General features: G+C 36.7%; 1 protein-coding gene across 1 annotated transcript in view; it reads left to right on the forward strand.

Moving 5' to 3' along the window:
* The first annotated feature begins 2,055 nt into the window (after window positions 1-2,055).
* The window catches only part of NaPi-III (Na[+]-dependent inorganic phosphate cotransporter type III), a 93,347-nt gene continuing 75,545 nt past the window's right edge, over window positions 2,056-19,857 (forward strand). The window contains exon 1 of the mRNA XM_069826279.1: window positions 2,056-2,211. The gene's annotated coding sequence lies outside the window, so the exon portion shown is untranslated. The remainder of the gene's footprint in view (window positions 2,212-19,857) is intronic.

Consider the following 19,857-nt stretch of genomic DNA (forward strand, 5'->3'; position numbering starts at 1 on the left):
GACCTCCGGTAGCGTCCAGTTGTATATAATGCAACTTCCCGTAAAATACTTCTTATTAACGGACAGTTTACAATTCTGTGGCAGAAACAGGCTTTTCTTTATCTTCATGCTGAAGAAGGGTCCCAAAACTTGCACTTAAGCCTGAGGCTTATTGTGCCTATCACTCCTTTTTGTGGGAATGGTTGTTGAGGTCCGAATAGTCTCTTTCCTGTAGATATCATGACTCAGCTATGTGATGCCATCTGTCGATTTTAGCCACGTAGGCTCAAGGTCCAACGAAGTTCCGCTAGAGTGCTTTTCACTCCCTCGAGCAGCGTACTACGCTCATCTAGAATAATACTACATCCATGTTTGTAGTTGCTGTTGAAATTATCATGATGGATATTGAAATGGAGATTGGCGCATGGAATGATGTAAGGAAACCGTAGAGCCCCTAAAAAACCCGTCAAGAACCTTGTTTTTAACAATGACAAATACGATTCAGCTATCGCAGTCATCGTAAGGCAGTGCTCCACCAACTGAGCGACCAAGGCAGCACAGATAGGCTTACGCACGCTTTATGGAAAAATAACATCTGAGAAGCACATATTCGGAACAATGAAAACGTTTCAAAATCTCTTTAGTTATGAATACACTGAAATACGCAATCCTTCCCTCGCCCATAATTGTGCAAATGTACATTCAGTTGTTATACTGTACAACTATGTCATGATATTTACGATTCTTTTTTTTTTTTTTACTAATGTCGGATACTTGACTGTTTGTCATTCACCCATATTTAACCAGTTGTGTAGACCAATTTACCGACAGTTGATCATTTTATTGTCGAAATACATTAAAAATTATTTCTAATAATGTCTTAAAAATAGCAATATTATCCGATTTTTATAGCTACATTCATATTAAAATAAATAACCGAAGAATAAACATAAGAGTAATGTATAAATGCTGTGTAATTTATACTTACCTATAAAATACGTTTAGAATTATATAAAAAAGAAAATTACGAAAAATCATAACTACTAAATAGCAGAATAAAAGTAATTTAAAACATGTTTTCGTAATCTTCATACAGTATTTAGAATCACATAAGTAATATTTCTCATATATATTTATAAATTCGATATAATTAAAATCTATCAAAATATATTGATTTCAGGCAGTTTTAATTTCGGAAAGGTGTCTTTATTTTTATTTTTTATTTTCCTTTTTTAAGTTTCATTGTATAGCATTCGGTCAGACATTTTTTCACGCATGCGAAGAGCACCGCCAAAGCAACTGAGAACCTACCTCCCACCTGATCCAGCACATCTTGATTTTTACTGTCCACAGTTCCAGTCACTTTTCTTTGACTTTCATTTCTATGTTGCTCTCCATCACTTAATTGTAATTGGCCCTTTTTGTGTCAGTTTTGTAGAGCATTTTTCTTCTTCAAAATTCTGTAAGCCATAACCCTGGCACGATGCAACATGGAATGGACCGTGAGTCTGGAATTAATGTATTCATACATATCCAGTAAGTTTCATTATCGATGTTTCTATGTGGAGACGTCAGAATTAAATTACGGTATCTTAATCCAAACTCCTTTTTTTGTTATTATCATTGCCCCAAAAATACGAAAACCAGGGTCTGGAATTAAAATAAAGGATGGAACACCCTCAGATTACTAAAGAGAAAGTTTTACTCGTGAGACGCTCTCACGTAACAACTTCTTTCAAGATCAAAAGCTAAGCGCCTCGCATTGCCTTCTCGCAAACGGCAATGACCGTGATCTACCTGAGACTGGTCCATGAGTAAGATGTCCTTCGCCGTTTTATGCGATTCCATTGATTGCGCATGACTGTGCATAATTCGTCACAGATCACGTGGTGTCTGAATCTTATCTCATTCATGAGAAGGTGACGTAGTTTGACGTTTCCCCTGAGCGTGTCAGTGAGAAATTAATTATACCATTATCAGTTACTTGTGTTAATTATTTGACTACTGACGATCACGTGGGCAGGGAGTGAATGTTGCGTCACGGACAATCCTCCGGGAGACTCCGCCCCCCACAGCGTTATATTAGGATCCGAGGTTGTAGTCGCGGTATATTCGACTCGCAGTAGTTGAGAAGCACACTGGACGGAATCGCTGAGGATTCAGACTGGAACTTCTTCGAGAATGTTGCTCTTCACACTCGCGGAGGCATTACGGAACTCACGTTTCAACACGGTGAGTGCATTCATCCTGCAGTTTTTTTAATTTGTTTACATTAGGCCTATTTGTTTATCCGCATTTCGTGTCCTTGTGGTTATTTTTCATTCCTCGTAATAATCAAAATGTTTATTTCTTGTAGGCCGTCAAAAATTTATCTAATTGTATTACAAAGTCACTATGTTTTTATTTTAACATATCGATAAACGTTTTCAGTTTAATTAAACCATTATCAGGTCTTTCGTAAACCCCTTAAAATTATGAGCAAGTTGTTACATTGTGTACAATCAGTGAAAAAATAATGGGTTTCATGAAATTGTAGGTCATGCTAATAGATGTAAAATACATTGAAGTTACTATAAAATATTAAAAATTATACATCTTTCAGCATATCTATTCCACGCCTCTGGAACTCTCTCCCTGACCATGTCAGAGACTGTTGGACAATATCAAAATTCAAATTTAAATTAAAAAAGCACATTCTAGTTCATAAAATTGCTTTTTGAACACCTATCAGGTTGCGCAATTTCGGCTTAACCCATGACATATAGTAAATATTTTAACTATACTGTTGTAAAATTGACAATTAATATGCAGTGTATTTATTATTATTATTATTATCATCATCATCATCATCATTATTATCAGTTATCACTATCATCATTGCTATCTCTGTTTTTTCTCTCTTTTTTTTTCTTGTATTAGCTCGATGAGAGCTCTATAGTGTTCTTTTGACCCTGTTGACCCTCTATAGGGCTTTAATTTAATTTGTATTATTTTCACGAGCGTCTGTATTTTTTTTTTTGTATTTATATGTGCTATCTGGTGGGATGGAAGAGAAGACCTTATGGCCTTAATGCTGTCAGATCAAATAAATAAATATAAATAAAATATAAAATGTTAAAACGCAGACAATTGCTCTAATATTAGATGTGACATTTGAACAATATAAATATCAAAACGACCCTCTATGTAATCATATAATTGGAATTGCATGATGTTTGCATTTACAAACGTCAGGTTGCACTGTTGCAAAATGGCTGAGAAGATTGGAAAGGCGAATATGCAGCACCATGTATGGTAAACTTTATATATAATTTTAAGGGGTTTACGAAAGATCTGATGATGGTTTAATTGAACCGAAAACGTTTATCGATATGCTAAAATAAAAACATTGTGATTTTGTAATACAATTAGATAAGTTTTTGACGGCCTACTAGAAATAAATTTTCATTACTCATACAACTTATCGGACCCAACATGGTTATTAAATTCCTCGTAATGCTTTTAATATTTAGTGTAAATGCTGTTTTATCTTAATTTGAGTTACACTGCTGCTGCAGTCATTTATTCATTTCCATACAAACATCTTTGCGATCTGAATTGTGTACCAATTCTGTATCAGATTCGTGTGGGTCTTCTAGCGGCAGAAACCAGACAAATTGATACCAGGTTCAGGAGCAATCTTCATGTGCGCCCTCAGAGTGTGATTTAAACATAAATAGTTGCTCATTACTTCCTTACTGTCATTTATACAGTAAATCTGCCCCGTAATCTCTTTTGATCTCAAACATCAGGTCTTCTAGAATGCCTCCCATACGTGCTGGAGAATTTTGCGGGTTGGTTGTCTATAAACATAATTTCCACATTGCAGTTGTTTATTTTTGCTGTTTTCTTCCTTTTTTTTTTTTCGTTCCCAAGAAGTGGAAAACTGAAACCAACATGCCTAATACTTTTTACAATTATTCGTTAATTGAACATCTCCCTCGGAAAAGTATGTAACATCAAATTAATAAAATATGTGACTTCGGTTGAAAAAGTAAATCTGAAGCATTCATTCATAACAATAAATGAATGCATCCAATAGCTGAATATACTTGTATCCTTGATCAATCAAATGGTCCTGCTAGTAAATATAGGCATAATGAAATATGCCCCTGAAATTATTTCCTTTTCCGCTGAAACGTGTATTATAGATTTGTTGATTACATCTTCAATTTCTTAAGTTATCTAGGCTATAGTTGACAACGCTTGATGTTGATAGAATAATGATGTTGTCTCTATGTAGACATAATTGGAATCTCTGTTTGAAAAGTCAAATGAAAAATCTAACCGACCTACAGCCTAGTAATTTTTAATCGGTTGCTTAAAGACGTATCGATTACGCCGTTATCTATCGTCGGTGCAATTTGCGATAGCGAGATGGTTTTGGCGAATGAGTCCGAGGAATCGCCATGTATTTGTCTGACTTTCGTCGTAGAGTCTGGAAAAACCTCGCAAAAAATATTTATTAAAGTCTGGAAGATCGAAAGACGTTGTAAAGTGCAAGGCGGCGTTGAAAACTGTTAGTATACCTATCGGTTAAAAGCACAACATTTAAGATAATTATAACGTTTGCTATAATTCAGTGAATACGTCAAACATATTACTAATTCTGTCAAAGATTAAGCGTAAGAACTTTTAAGTGTTTGCAGAATAGTGACATTTGAATACAGTAGACTCTTGCTAATCCGGCCGTATCTTGCGTATTACTGAGAGTGCTTAAGAAGTCATTAAATTTAATGCTATAATCTGCGCCAACCACTCCACTTGCACTTCTAAATCGAAACTAGAACCTTCCTCACGTGGCCGGCGCGTGCAACATACTTAACATGAGTAGATCCGTGTATGACTAATGCAGTGTAACACATGACATCGGTGCAAATTTCCTTCAAACTTATTACAGTAGAAGTGACAGGAAATACAGTAGGCGGAAGCCGGATTATTGAGGGTCAGCTCAGCGAGACTGTAGAGTATTCCCTACATAGCTATTAAAGCACGTGTTTTTGTCAGCCGTCAGTAGTGAACCTTCGAGTCCAGTAGTGCCGAAAGTGAAGGATTGCGGGAGTTCATTGAAATGTGATGTGTATGTGGGGCCCGCCAGGATCGCTCACGATCAGAATTGCACCACTAGCTTGTATACAAATATATACAAAGAAGTCCTGGTATCTAATTCGAGTGCCGCGTTCAGTGTTTGCCTCTTGAGAGTGACGACGACTTCGGTGCTGATCATGCCAGTGACGTTCGTACTGCGCTCGCGCACAGATTTACTGTGGTTCGCAGTCTGTTTCTGTAATGCTGTTTAAAGTGGTCGTTTTGTCAGCATTTGCTGGATTTCCTTGATTTTCGAAGTCGAAGAAACTTGTTGAAGTTTTGAAATATTAAATTTCGTTTTAAATGTGTTGGCTGAAGACTTTTCACCAGAACGGAACAGGGTACGAATCGAGTTCTGTGAAACTTATGATGTGAAAGATAGCTGGAGGGGCAGTTTTCCTCAGTGTTTTTCGGTTTTTTCAGCCACTCATTCCATTTTTTGTGCCAGTATTTTCTAATCTCATTATGTCTGAACTGCCGCTGTTTTTTATAAGGCGCTGAACATTGAAATTCATCTTGCCTGTTCCATCATTACTCTCTTGTATTAACTTCATATGCAGAGAAGTACTGTTCATGTGATCGTTATATTAACACGAATTTGTCTTAACATCATCATAATCATTTGCAAGTGCATTGTTCATCAGTTTGACATTGAATTTTCATGTTACGTTATGTATTGATATGGTAATTACACGGTGCGTCTATTATAATTACTACGTTTTCATTGAGTATTCAAATCGATTTGAATACGCTTACCATACTGGATAAGATTCCCCCTATTCCTGTTTTCATTTAATTTTAGATACATAGCCTATTGAGATTTTAATACGGAAGCTGAAGTTTTGAAAATTATTTTAACTAAAATTGAGTCCACACATCTGGAGTAACGGCTAGCGCGTCTGGCCGCGAAACCAGGTGGCTCGGGTTCGAATCCCGGTTGGGGCAGGTTACCTGGTTAAGGTTTTTTTCCGGGGTTTTCCGTCAACCCAATATGACGAAATACTGCGTAACTATCGGTGTTCGACCCGGCCTCATTTCACCAGCATTATCACCTTCACTTCATTCAGACGCTAAATAACCTGAGGTGTTGATACAGCGTCGTAAAATAACCTAAAAAAGCATGTAATCGACATGTTAGCATATTGTTCATCCTGTAGGCCTTGGCTATAAACAACGTTGTGTTTTCTAGATAAGGTGCATAACATTCTGGCTGTGAATGTAGAGTGGTGATAATAGTTTTTAGGAAAATACAAATATTTGTTATAACAAGACTTTTCAAAATACAAAATTGCGCTTGCTCTTGATAAAACAGGTGACAGATAAATTGGCGATCGTTCATGCGCTTAGCGTATTCAAATCATTTTGAATACGATACGCGTTTTGATGCAACTTAATCCGTATTGAATACGGTCCTATCCTACTTTTTAGATGTATGTACCTTGAGATTCATCGCTTTGAATCCCCGTTTTCATTCGAGTTTCAGTACGGTAGGCGTATTCAAATCGATTTTGAATACTCCATAAAACGTAGTCATTTCGAAGCTTGTAGATGATAAAACACTCAGAACGAGGACTACAGTCTTAGCTTCTTAAATCGAAACATAACATAACACTACTAATCTGCAGTCATGAAGGACTAGAACATTTATATAAATAAAGAAAGAAATCCGTAGCGTATACAACGTCAGATAGCCCTACACTCTTGAAGTCGCGTTGAAGTTACGTTCGTGGGTTCCAATCCCGCTTAAGGATACGTGAATTTGCGTTGCGATTGTTGTGTTGCCATGAGTAGGGTTCGTATACCTATGTCCCGTATTTATGAGATTGTGTCCCGATAAACTTCGCACACATTTTAGTCTGGATGTACGTAGACATCTTAACGCGACATTCCCTGGCCGATGGATAGGGCGAGGTGGACCAACTGCTTGGCCTCCACGCTCACCAGATCTCAAAACCACTGGACTTCCTTGTGGGGACACTTGAAGTCTCTTGTGTATTCGACTCTTGTGAAAGATGTGGAAACTCTCCATCTGCCAATTGAACAACACTGGCGGACAATACGCGCTACGCCAGGAATTTGGGAGCAGGTCCGGACATCAGTGCGACGAACTACGGCCTGTATTCATGCAGGAGGTGGACATTTTGAACAGTTCCTGTAAATAAATGTACAAAAACTGAAACTTTAATCAACTAATACCTAAGTTTTGTAGTGCGCAATGATCATCCTTGTAATCCCTATAGCGCGGCAACCAGGCATTTTCGGACCCATGTTCATATAATTAACCTTTCTTTCTTCTCTACATATGAGGAATCCATACCTGAACTTTGGCCCACTATCTTCGATTTACTCTGTTTAATATATATGAACTCACGTCGTAGAAGTTTCTTCTTGTTCCTTCCTCCTGTGATAAAATCCGGTAAGGTTTTGAAAGCCATGATGATAAGGCTATAGCATATCAGCAGAGAGTTTTCTTTTAATTTTGACGATACACTAGAAGTCCATAATTATTCTTAAATCCGACACAGTGTTGTGTAACCTTGTGTAATACGTTAGACTGGGGAAACCAAGGTAGCAGTCGAGCGATTGTGTCGCAGGATATCGTTGATTAGTGTCATTTCCTGTTCATGTTAAAATAGCATTTTATGTGGAAGGAAGGTGTACAAATACAGGGTGTAGGAATTCTTTATACAGAAGCCTTCATACTGCCGTCTGTGGCATTTCACTGTGTTAAAGTAGAGCTTTTCAACTACGAAGCGGTAGAGAAAATGAGACCAGATTCAGACCTGCTTGCATGTTGTTACTTTCCTTTATCTAAATCTTTCATACAACGTAAACACATTGAATTCTGGTAGGCCTACTTTTATAGCAAGAGAAAAACTGTAGAAATGTATTACCTGTTTTGTGAAGTTAATCGTGTATATGAGCCGTAAGCATGTGAATATTCTCCGGCTTACAGTAAACTGTCAGCACTGTAATAGAATTTAATTGATTTCGTTTAGTTTAGTAAAATTTGTAAAATTACCGGTACCTTTATAAAATTAGACACACTACAAATGCAAAAAAGAGAAATAATTCTAAAAAATCACTGAAATTCGTCTATATAATTAATATAAACAGAAATTTACTAAAACCCAGTTACAATGAATTCAGCTTATTATCTTCTAATGCTAGGATTTTCCTTTGTGAAACTTCTCTGTCGTTCAAGAATGTTTTACACAGTGTGAATTTACAAATTTTAACTCCCAAAATTGTAATAATTATCAATAAGAGTCCACCGCTGTGGAGTAACGGTTAGCACGCCTGACCGTGAAACGAGCAGATCCGGGTTCAAATCCTGGTTGGGACAAGTTATCTAGTTGAAGTTTTTTCCGGGGTTTTCCCTCAGCCTATTAATAGCAAATGTTGGGGAACTTTCGGCTTTGGATCCTGGACTCATTAATCCGGCATCATCACCTTCATCTCACTCAGACGTTAGATAACCATAGCAGTTGATACAGCATCGTGAAATAACCAATTAAAAATCAATAAGAGTAGCCAATTTATTTGATAAGAAGGAAAATATACAAGCAATTTTTTCCGTCGAAATGTGTACAGATTTGTGTAAAATCGGCGACCAAAGCAATGTCAAACGATATCACTTTTGCGTACGCCTAAGGATTTTATATACAAGCAAGCAGTTTGGATTTAAATACAGGCGCTACTTATAAATGTATGAATAAATGAATTATAAAAATTACAAATAAAACACATGGTTACTGCTTAACAATCATGCAGTATATACTGCTGATATTGCAGTATAGCAGAGTGACGATAGGTTTCAAGTACCGGTATGCGTCAGAGTGGGAAAAGTAGGGACTGAATGCACTTTAGAGAGCAGAGGTGATAGCAAGTTTTATCTGAGAGCGGGGAAAAGATAAGTAAACTTATCGATAGCCAGCAGTTATTGTTAGTTCAATAGTATACATTTGCAGTAAACACGTGTGTTGTTCATAATCATTATTGCATCATGCTTTGTAGTGTGAAGATACTCTGTTTTTTTCAAATCTGTTGTTGATGGATTAACATATTTCATATTTTTGGTCTTAGATTTTATTTATAGTCGCTTTTTAACTTCAAAGTCATTTCGCGACTGTCGACTGTGGCTCAGAGCGGTGTATTGTTGTCGATACCAAGGTCCGTCGATAAGTCAGGTCTTCGCACCTGTCATATTTGCGCCAACTCTTAGGTTTGTTTACATTGCGCTATGGTTGGGTTGTGAAAGGAATTTGTGTTTAAATTTATATATTTCATAAAATAAGTTTCTGAAACAGATATTTCGATAACTTTCGGAGAACGTTCTGCTTGACAACAGCAACCGATGGCGCTAAGATGTCTGACATTAGTGGAATAAGATGAGAGGACCTGGCTAACAAACAAACGTTCTGATGGGGGCAGATAAAAAAGTTATTTTTTTTCTTCCACCATGTTAATGTCAGACGAAGTGCTTCTACAAATTTTGCCCACTCGACCGCAATTACGAGGCCGTCCAGAAAGTGATTTTCCCTGGGGCCGTTTATAGAAAAAAGCACAATTGCATGGAAATATTTATTGAAACAGATACAGCAATTGTTGCGCTATTTGTCAACATATCCATCACTGGAAATGAGACATTGTCATACCATGGGATCAGTTTTTGTGTCGTAGATGTCAGCCGCCTGAGATCGGAACCAGTGTTTGACTGCGTCTGCACCTCTCTCTGTCAATCCCATGATATGAGAAATGTCTCAATTCCTATGGAAAATAATGTTGAAAAATAGCTCAACAATTGCCGTGTATGTTCCAATGAAATTGTGTTTTGTTATTGTTAACGGCTCCTGGCGAACTTATTTTTTTACGGCCCTTGTAATTGCGGTCGAGTGGCCAAAATTTGTATAAGCACTTCTTTTGACATTATTAACATGGTGGAAGAAAAAAAATTAACTATTTTATCTGCTCCCATCAGAACGTTTGCTTGTAAGAGGTGTTCGACAGCGACATCTAACGACTTTGGTTGATATATTGGATTTCTGCCATCTATCGGCCAGTCCGCTTACTTCCATGCCATCTAGTGACAATGTCAGAATGTACAAGCAATAGGGATTGAGCTCTTGCGAAACTTCTACAGTAACTTTTGTAATGGAAATAAGGTACTGGGAATTGAACCTCCCAAATGTTAGTGCATTGTTTTACTACTGAACTACGCTCGCTTAGTGTACATTATTGAAGGCAATGTATTAATAATAATAATAATAATAATAATAATAATAATGTTTATTAGTCAAAAACCATTAATAAATGTTACAGGCTTCGTCTTAGGAAAATAAAACAAGCAGCACAATACATTATATACAACACAATTACCGGTATGTAGCAGTAGTAAACAAAAGGTCAACTTAAACATAGTAAACAAATAAACAATGGCAAACATATACAAAGTATTGGCGAATGCTGCGATGTTTTCTGAACACATTAACCACACTGTGTAGCATCAGTGTTTGTCTCGTGCTTTGTTTGAACCAAGAACAAGCGGATTACGTACGCTCGCAATATTTTCTCAGCTGAACGTTCCCTTGTCTGCTTGTCCGTGCTATCTTCACACTCGGTCGTGCATAATGACGACTGCACCTCGAGCGAATCTCATTCGAAGCGGGTGTCAAGCTTTTGACAGATAAGTGGTTATAAGCAGGGAAAGGAAGTTAATGCCCTAAAAACGTGAAGAATATGTATGCATTTATGCCGTGAAAATAGATAAATATGCTACAAAATATGCATTATCAGTCTGAGATTATTTTAACAGAATAATATGGTATATAAGAAAAATCCTAATGTAAACATAAGCACGTTGCTGTCATACCCGTGATTGGCTCCCAGTCGAAACACTTACATGACGCAGGAAAATATAGTTCGTATTTGGAAACCATAATCTTGTATTATTTGGAAATAAAAAATTGAATTCTAGTTGTTAAATACGATGAAACGTTTAACTTCACTCATGTGTAAAACGCTGTGTAAAAGAAAAGCTACTTTTATATTTTGTTATGTACTATGAACGCGGATGAATACCAACAGTAATACCGAGGTAGTCTGTTCTTGTAACAAGCTGGCGTCACTGGAGCTCGTAGATGCTGACGTAAGCACGTAGTACCGAAGTATGGCTTCTGTATCCTCAACTGTCCATTGTGAAGACATAAGACTTGGAAATAATTTAATTGTAGTAATTATAAAGTAAATGTTTCCTCAGCAGACGAATGCGTAGTAGTGAGGTTAGGCCTACTTGATGAGTAACGGGAAATGTTTAACATGAAACAGAATGTACAGCAGTAGGCGGGAACACGTACTGAGAATCTATGGCGCCAAACAGTGGCCAATGAAGCCTCACTTCAATCACGTGCTATTGTTTACATTAGGATTTTTCTTACAGCGAAAAGATTAACTTACGTTTAGTCTATGGATTTTGAAGTGCTTGCCTCATTGCTGAATGCTCCATTTATGCTGTTACAGTTTACAACTAAGCAGTGACGTATGTTTTCTGTTGTCATTCTTCGCCTGTTGTCTCTTAGGATAGCTTTGTAGCGCGAAAAACTTCGTTCTACGTCACAAGAAGTAAGAGGGGCTTGCACAAAAGCTGTGACATGTTCTATAGAAAATGTTGATTTTTGGGGTGTTTTTCCTTCGAGAATATCTTAAATTTCTTTAAATTGATAAGAGCCAGGTTTTTTTGGAAAAAATATTTGCTGTTTTCTCGTTCACTTTATCTCCTACATTTCCTGGAACTGATGTTAAACTGAATATTGTTCTATCGAAATCTGCTAAAGACTGCAGTAAAGGAATACCAATTGCTAACTTGAGAGACTCCCTATGAGTGCGTCATCATTACGTTCAAAATTCATAACATAAATTAGTCGTGTTTACGAGGTTACACAATTTTAAAATGAGGGAAAGACAAATAAACATACATAATATGCAGTTTCCCTGCATAAATGTTAAAATATGATGCTTTTATAAATAAAAGCAAAATATGCACTTTTATGCACAATAAAAGTAATATCATTGTATTCAGAAATTTGTGATTCATGTAGATAATCTTTCAGCACATTCATACAACGATAGAGAACAAATATGCAAATGCATTAACTTCTTTTCCCTAGTTATAAGCAAGAGCGTAATAACAATTCTCTTCAGGTTCGGTTTTAATTTCTATTGCTGAAATAATGTCGGTGAAATTTGAAATTAGCAGACGTAGAATACAAGAATAAGATACGACAGAAAATATTACTAGCCTATAAGAACTGGAATAATTATGAATACGTAAAGATTAATTTTTTGGTTCTACAATATTATCTGTTATGATTACCATTGGTTATTAGTTTCGCACAAACACTTTATCTTCCACCTATTGGATATGAGATTTGTTTCTGCAGCGAGTTTATGATGGTTTGAAAAGTGTTCCAACCTCAGCTATTGCGCATGATCAAACAATGATCGTTTTGAATTTAATTTTTAATATACCTGCACGAACGCTCATGTAGCGTAACATAATTTACTTATCCCGTATATTGAAGATGGTATTAAATTTCACACTATATTTTAATAACCAAATAATAAGCATGGAAATATAAAGTATTAATGCAAAAAGTACGTGTTTACCAATCCAGTGGATAAAAGAAAATCACAACTATCTTAATGCGCATGCGTCAATGTGATTTGAGATTGGTTTGCGCTTGATCCGCAGGAAGTAGTTCAGAGTTTGAAGTTATAGCTGCAAGCGCATGTCATGACGATTGCAAAAAAGTGTAGTTAATCTAAGGACGTTTACAAGCATATTGTGTCTCTTCGTTTCATATCTAATTTCAGGTATCGTAGTTATCGGATTATACCTTTTTCTTCGGTATTTGTCTTTCCTCTTCGTTTTGTTCTTTCCGTGTATTCATATTGTATAGTAAGGATCACGTATGTGTCTATTCATAGACATTTCGCAGCACGCGCTACGAGCGTACTAAGCTAGCCCCGACTATCCACTGGTTACTAGTACAGAATTCAAATCATATCCTATCGCTAACACTGGTTTATGAATATGAAAAACGCTGATCATCCACCGAAAGCCCGCGCTAAAAATGTCTATGAATATGGCCCTTAAAGTCTAATTTGGCCGCCTCGTCAGTGTTGCCAACTAATACCAGCTATCACCAAAGAGGGAAAAAATCACAATGCTACGTACTGATATAATAATAATAATAATAATAATAATAATAATAATAATAATAATAATACAGTAATTAACCATAACTATAAATCTTACTTATTTACCACATCTCATCTTTATGTTACGAGGTATTTTCCACATGCTTCAATAATTTATGAGTGGTATATTTTTCTTTTGGAATTCTCGCATATTGGTAATTAGGATTAGTATGAGCTAATATTAAAATTTATTTTGTTTGGCAACATGAAATTTATTACTTTAATTAAACAGTTTACGATTCACGAGACCTAACCTAAAAATGTAGTTTGATCACGTGAAATGATTAGTACGAAGTCTGAAAACAGAACACTCACTTTAAAATATATAGCTTATTTAAAATACTTTCAAGCACTCTCTTTCTTGGAGAAGTCGCTACTATGCTTTTTTCTCTCTTGGACATTTTATTAAAAATCTAAACATAAAAGAATTTAATTAAAATGTCAATATATTTTCATGCATGTTTCACACGAAATAGATCTGTAAGTTATTTCTTATTTAAGCATATTTACATGAATATAGAGTTGAATTGGAATCACAACGAAACAGAACTGAATTGTGTATTGATATTAATATTAATACCGGTATTACTAATTAATGATTAATTTGCAAGCCTAGGTACTTGCATTTTCATCAGTTTACTTTACTGCAAACCGAAGTTATTGATGCCAACATAACGGTTAGAAAATAACTGCCAGTTGTAGTATTTGTCAGTACCCGAAATTCGAAACGAAGGTAGTAAAAGAAAATTCAACCTGAGAACTAGAAAATCACTATAATCCACTAGCATATGTAGTAATAAGGGGGAAATGGTTAAGTTTCCGGTATTAAGTAAGAAACGAGCTATACTTCATATGCAGTGATTTGGCTACACAAAAGTTTGGAGATTCTTGTAGAAAATACTTTCAGATCACCAGCTGGACGTCTTATTTATCTTATCTACAAATAATCTAAATAGGGTAGGTAGAAGGTATAGGTATCGCATTTACACATCATCAAGTCGATTGGGGGACATGGAGGTAGAGCACCAAGCTTTCTTGGCCTAGACACTAGAATAAGATGACGTGGTTGAACCCAGGGCCTTCTAGTCTGTAGGTAGTTGCTCTTCCAACTGAACTACCGGGCCGCGAAATAGGGTACGAACCGTGTGCATTTAAAATTGAAAGTAACTCGTTAGTAGATGATCCGCTCTTTCATTGAGTCCTTCAATTGTTGACCTCCTTTTACTAGTTTGGTTCGATGCCAGGGAAGACGACTGTTCGCCTAGTTTACCCTACTTAATGCGACGCGTTCACCTACAGACCTTGGGTTAACTGTTGACCTGAGGTGGTACAGCCGTCTGTGATTGTGTAGTTTTGTTGCTTCTTAAATTAGATTACGATGCGACATCGCTCCAGTTAATCTCAGTTACTTTCAACTAAATGTTTCGTAGAATTACTCAACGAATCGCTGAATGTCCATTACCAGTTTGGTAGTTAAACTGTGGGTCATGAGTTGACGGAAACCCGTGGAGATTCGCCAAATGTGACTAGTTCGATATACAGTATAAAAGACCCGTTATTGTGTTTCCAGATTTGTACTCGGCTAAAAATATCAACTGGTATTTGCACTTTATCACCAATATAGCAGAATTCTTTCGCCTTTACAAATAGCTAGATAGCCATAAACTCCTGCGAGCTATTTCCCGTGACTTTTCACTTTCGTTGTCGCTATATTGCGTTTAAATTTTCGATTATATTCTGAATACTCTCATAGTGTAAACATAACGCGTTAAATCGTTAATTTACAAAGTTCTTGAAACTTTTCTTTTACGGTATAAATTTCAGTAAACCGATGACAAAACGAATGCTTGAAAATTAAATAAACAATTTCCGAATAAACAAGTGCAATATTGCTATATGACAAGGCCATAAATGGTTAAAAATGAAAAATAAAAATAGGAAATAAAATTCCTCAATCATTTGAGAACCCTTCTATTATTCAACCACTAATACGAGTATAATCCAAGCATACTACAGTGTGAGCATAAATGATTGCCCTAGTTACGAAAATTATTTGTGGACTGACGATTTAACATAGAAAATATTTAGATATACAAGTAGATAGAGAAACTCTCCAAGTTTTTTTAACATACCTTATAGGTGCTCGATGTGTGCTCCCATTGTGACCATCCAGACATCAAACCGGTAGTCCAGTTCGTCCCATACACGATGAAGTGTATCCATGTCGATTGCAGCGATGGCGTTGATGATGCGGTCGCGTAACTCTGGCAGATTTGCCGGTAATGGAGGTACAAAAACAGAGTCTTTAACATATCCCCACAGGTAAAAATCACAGGGTGTTATGTCAGGGGAACGTAGAGGCCAGGACACTAGCTGCATATCGTCTCTGCTCGCACGACCAATCCATCTGTTTGGCAATCTGTTGTTCAGGAATTGCCGGACTTCGTTGTGGAAGTGAGGCGGAGCGCCGTCTTGTTGATACATAAAATCAACGTTCAACTGTTTCTTGTGGGATGCGTGGCCGACCAGGAGATTTTCCTTTACACAGACATCCTGTGGTCACTAATTGATTGTACCATCGTCTAAGGTCTTGGGGTCTGATGGATCTTTATGGAATCTTGTTCGAAAATTTCGTTGCACTGTTATGACTTATCTTGTGGAATGAAATTCCAACGCTACAAATGCACGCTCAACACCAGTCGCCATTTCTGTAAACTCAGGTCCTCTACCGGTAAGAAGTGGAATTACGCTGCGCTGATAAATTCAAATAAAACTTTGAGAGATACCTTATTTGGTAATATCAGTACCATTGTTGTACCATTCACGGTTTGTCTATAAAAATCCCCAAACTAGGGCAATCATTTATGCTCACCGTGTATTTGCTTATTTTGATAGCTCACATATATTCCATCTATTTCATAGTTTGACCGTGAGACGCCTACAAACATCTTTGTGCAATCCAACCGAGTTAATTTACGTCCCATAAATTCACTACTTAATTTCATTCCGAAGAAGTTACACAAACTATTTTTATTGCTTTAATAAATCCACCGCCCTCAATCGATCTTCAATCTACAACCTTCCGACGCGTGACAAAACCAAGGTTAGACTGACATTTATGTTCCTGTAATGTAGGTCATCCTTCCAAACGCTCTTTTCGGTCAAATCATTCGTCTTTATAATATAATTTGGTGTACTTATGCAGTAGGAAACGTATTTTTAAAACTATAAGTTATCTCTTCAGTTACAGGAGTTTTGCAAAACGTTCCAGTATACTCGAAGTTCTAGTGCAGGGGTCGTCAACACAGAGCACGCTGGGGCTTGTCTCTCTTACCCGCGGAAAACGCAGTGCACTAGGGTGCACTCCGTAGCTGCTAGCGGGTATGCTCTCTATCTCTCCGCGTTGCACGACAGTGCACGGGGGACAGCACCGCGTACCCATTGCACATTTCAGCGAGTGCTGACGACCACTGTACTAATGTATAAATATTTCACCTCAGTATTTTCATTAGTAGCATTCGAAATTTCATAAAATACACATTTATTTTTAGGGCAGAATTTGAATTGGTTTGTAATTTGAAAATACATTGAATAGAGTAAAATGTATTACTTGCTGAAGAGTGCGTTTTTTTGTCAATAAGGTCTCCTTGATTCGCAACACACTTATCTGACTACGCAACTTTTAATTTGGTTTAAAAATCGAAAGATTGCATAAACAGCCATGCACTGTCTCTTTCACCTTGTTTCCGTATTCATTGTGTGTGTGTCCGTGCGTGCGTGGGTGTCGGAGAGAGAGAGAGACAGACTATTATTTTGGGTGAGCGTGACAAGCCAGCAAGTTACCCTTGTCATGGAATCTAATTCCGCGATGAGCAAGGATAGGCAAGGTAAACAAGATATACTCGTTTGAATCAATAGATCAGCTGCTGCTAAACTATATTTTAGTGTAGATAATTCTATCTACATATCATGTACCTAACTGAACCTGCGTTTTTTGCCCCCTTAATAACCGTACAATGAAATTATACACAACACTATTGCCATCGCCATCAGAGGCAATCAATCAATTTGCAAAGTATATACATTTGTACCTTTATATATAAGTCCGTTTTATTATTTTTAACAGTACATTGAAATTGTTATATATCCGCTGATGGCTGTTTGGATGAAAATGAAGAAGCAGCTTCCTAATTTCACAGTGGTCTTTACGTTGCGAACACCCATTTGCAAAGAGTCCGCCACGTATCTATCCATTATGTGATTAAATTTGCCCGAAAACAAATCACATCGTGTAGAAAGAATTAATGTCTATTCATTACATCCAAAATAAATACTATATCTTACTATGCTCAGTTAAATTAAATAATTCAGCGTATGTTGTACGTTTGTGAATGAGTGAGTGAGTGAGTGAGTGAGTGAGTACACATTAAAAGTACCTGATGAAACGAAAGGAAGCCGCGGAATTAACAATGCTCATTGCTAATTTCTTCTCGTGTCCTTGGCTGTAGCCCAAGTGATAGCGCTTCCGGCTACAGATTCAATGGACTCGAGCTCGATTCCTAGCAGAGAAGTGGGGATTCATTTCTCTTCGAGAAGGATTAAAACTGTGTTACTTGTCTTGTGTTGTTCTAAGCAGGGACCTAATCACATGACGAAAGAGCCATTTTCTGTGAATATACGATTAGTGATGGTTAGTAAGTTTAAGAAGTGATGGTTAAACATGATGATGATGATGATGATGATGATGACCGTAGTAATAATAATAATAATAATAATTAGGGGGCGGCGTTTACCATATTTGAATGTTTTATTCCTTAGTTGCAAATCATATGCTACCATTATGCAGAGTGTTTCCGAGGTGGTGTTACAAACTTTCAGGAATGATGGAGAAGGGAACATGTATCAATTTGAGATCAGGAACAGTCGTGGAAAAATGGTATGGGCCGGATGTCTCCTACGTGGGTACTTGCTCCGATACAATCTGTGAGCTTGTCTGCTGTTCCCATTGGCTCATCCGTATTCGAAAATCAGGTCTTCTTATTCCGCTCTTGTGTTCCTCCATTTCACTAGGATTGATCGACTGTGCAAGTTGCAGTGTCCAGTCGATCAATCCTAGTGTAATGGAGGAGTACACTAGAGCGGAATAAGCAGACCTGATTTTCGAATACGGATGAGCCATAGGGAACAGTAGACAAGCTCACAGATTGTATCGGGCCAAGCACCCACGTAGGAGACATCCGGCCCATACCATTTTTCCACGACAGTTCCAAAAGTTAAGGGAAGGAGGGCACGTGGTGCCAAATTACAAATCCATTTCCACACAACTATTTTTGCTTATAACTTTCGACTAAGTCATTTCCGGACTATGGGTCCTTATCTCAAATTTATACATGTACCCTTCGCCATCATCCCTGAAAGTTTGTAACACCAATTCGGAAACACCCGTATATATATATTTTCTTTTCAATTGTAACATCTTGTATTTTGTTATTTTTTGTGCATATACCCTGGTTTTTAAGTACATACGTGCATGCATATTTTACCGTATTTTAGTGCATATGAATCCGACCCTTAATAATAATAATAATAATAATAATAATAATAATAATAATAATAGACCTAATAATAAGTCATGGGAATTATCCACGACAGCCAATTTATGTATCCCTAAGTTCTAACTGCTACGTCGTGCACTTGTTTATTGCATTTAACGTGATTCTGATTATTCTGACCTATTGCTCATCAAGTTAATTGTTCACAATTGAGTTCACGGGCCTTTGATTGTCTCGTACATTCTCTTCTGTGAGTTACTAAAATGAAATGTATGTAAAGTCTCAAGGGATAGTTAATACGAGTTAAAGACAGAGACATCATTACTATTTACTTATAGAAGATTTAAATTTCCACATTAATAAAACTCTTATAATTAGGCTAATTAAGACTACTTGAAGAAATGTAAAGTAACATACTTTCGCTTTAATTCAGTCTCACTTTGTCAGTCCAGGGGATAAAAGAGGTTAGTTTTTTTCAATCATGTAGTGATCACGCTTCGTTTAAACTAGTTTAGAGATTGAAACAGACCCATAATAATTTGGTATAATAAAATTACAGTCACCATTATCATTGTCATGGTTTAGATCATGCGATTCGTTATGATTGTACTTAATTTATAATTAATCAGCAGCCATCTGCTTTAATCAGTAGGCTGTATGTACTTGATTGTCTTCGTATGTTATTTATTTTATGACATTCCTTTATTATTTGTCCGTTGTCTTTTCGGCAGTCCTGCTGTATGGATTTTAAATGAAAATAATTTGTTTCTTTTGATTTAAGATTAATATTGATGTGTTCGAGCAAATTCATTAAAGACAGACGGGAACGTACACATATGCACATCTGGTTTAAATGTTTCCAGTTCATAAACATCACTAGATAATTAAAAGCTTGCAACACAAATTTAAAATAAATCTTGTTTACTGACACCATCAGATG

Source organism: Periplaneta americana, chromosome 5, assembly GCF_040183065.1.
Source record: "Periplaneta americana isolate PAMFEO1 chromosome 5, P.americana_PAMFEO1_priV1, whole genome shotgun sequence".
Lineage (NCBI taxonomy): Eukaryota > Metazoa > Arthropoda > Insecta > Blattodea > Blattidae > Periplaneta > Periplaneta americana.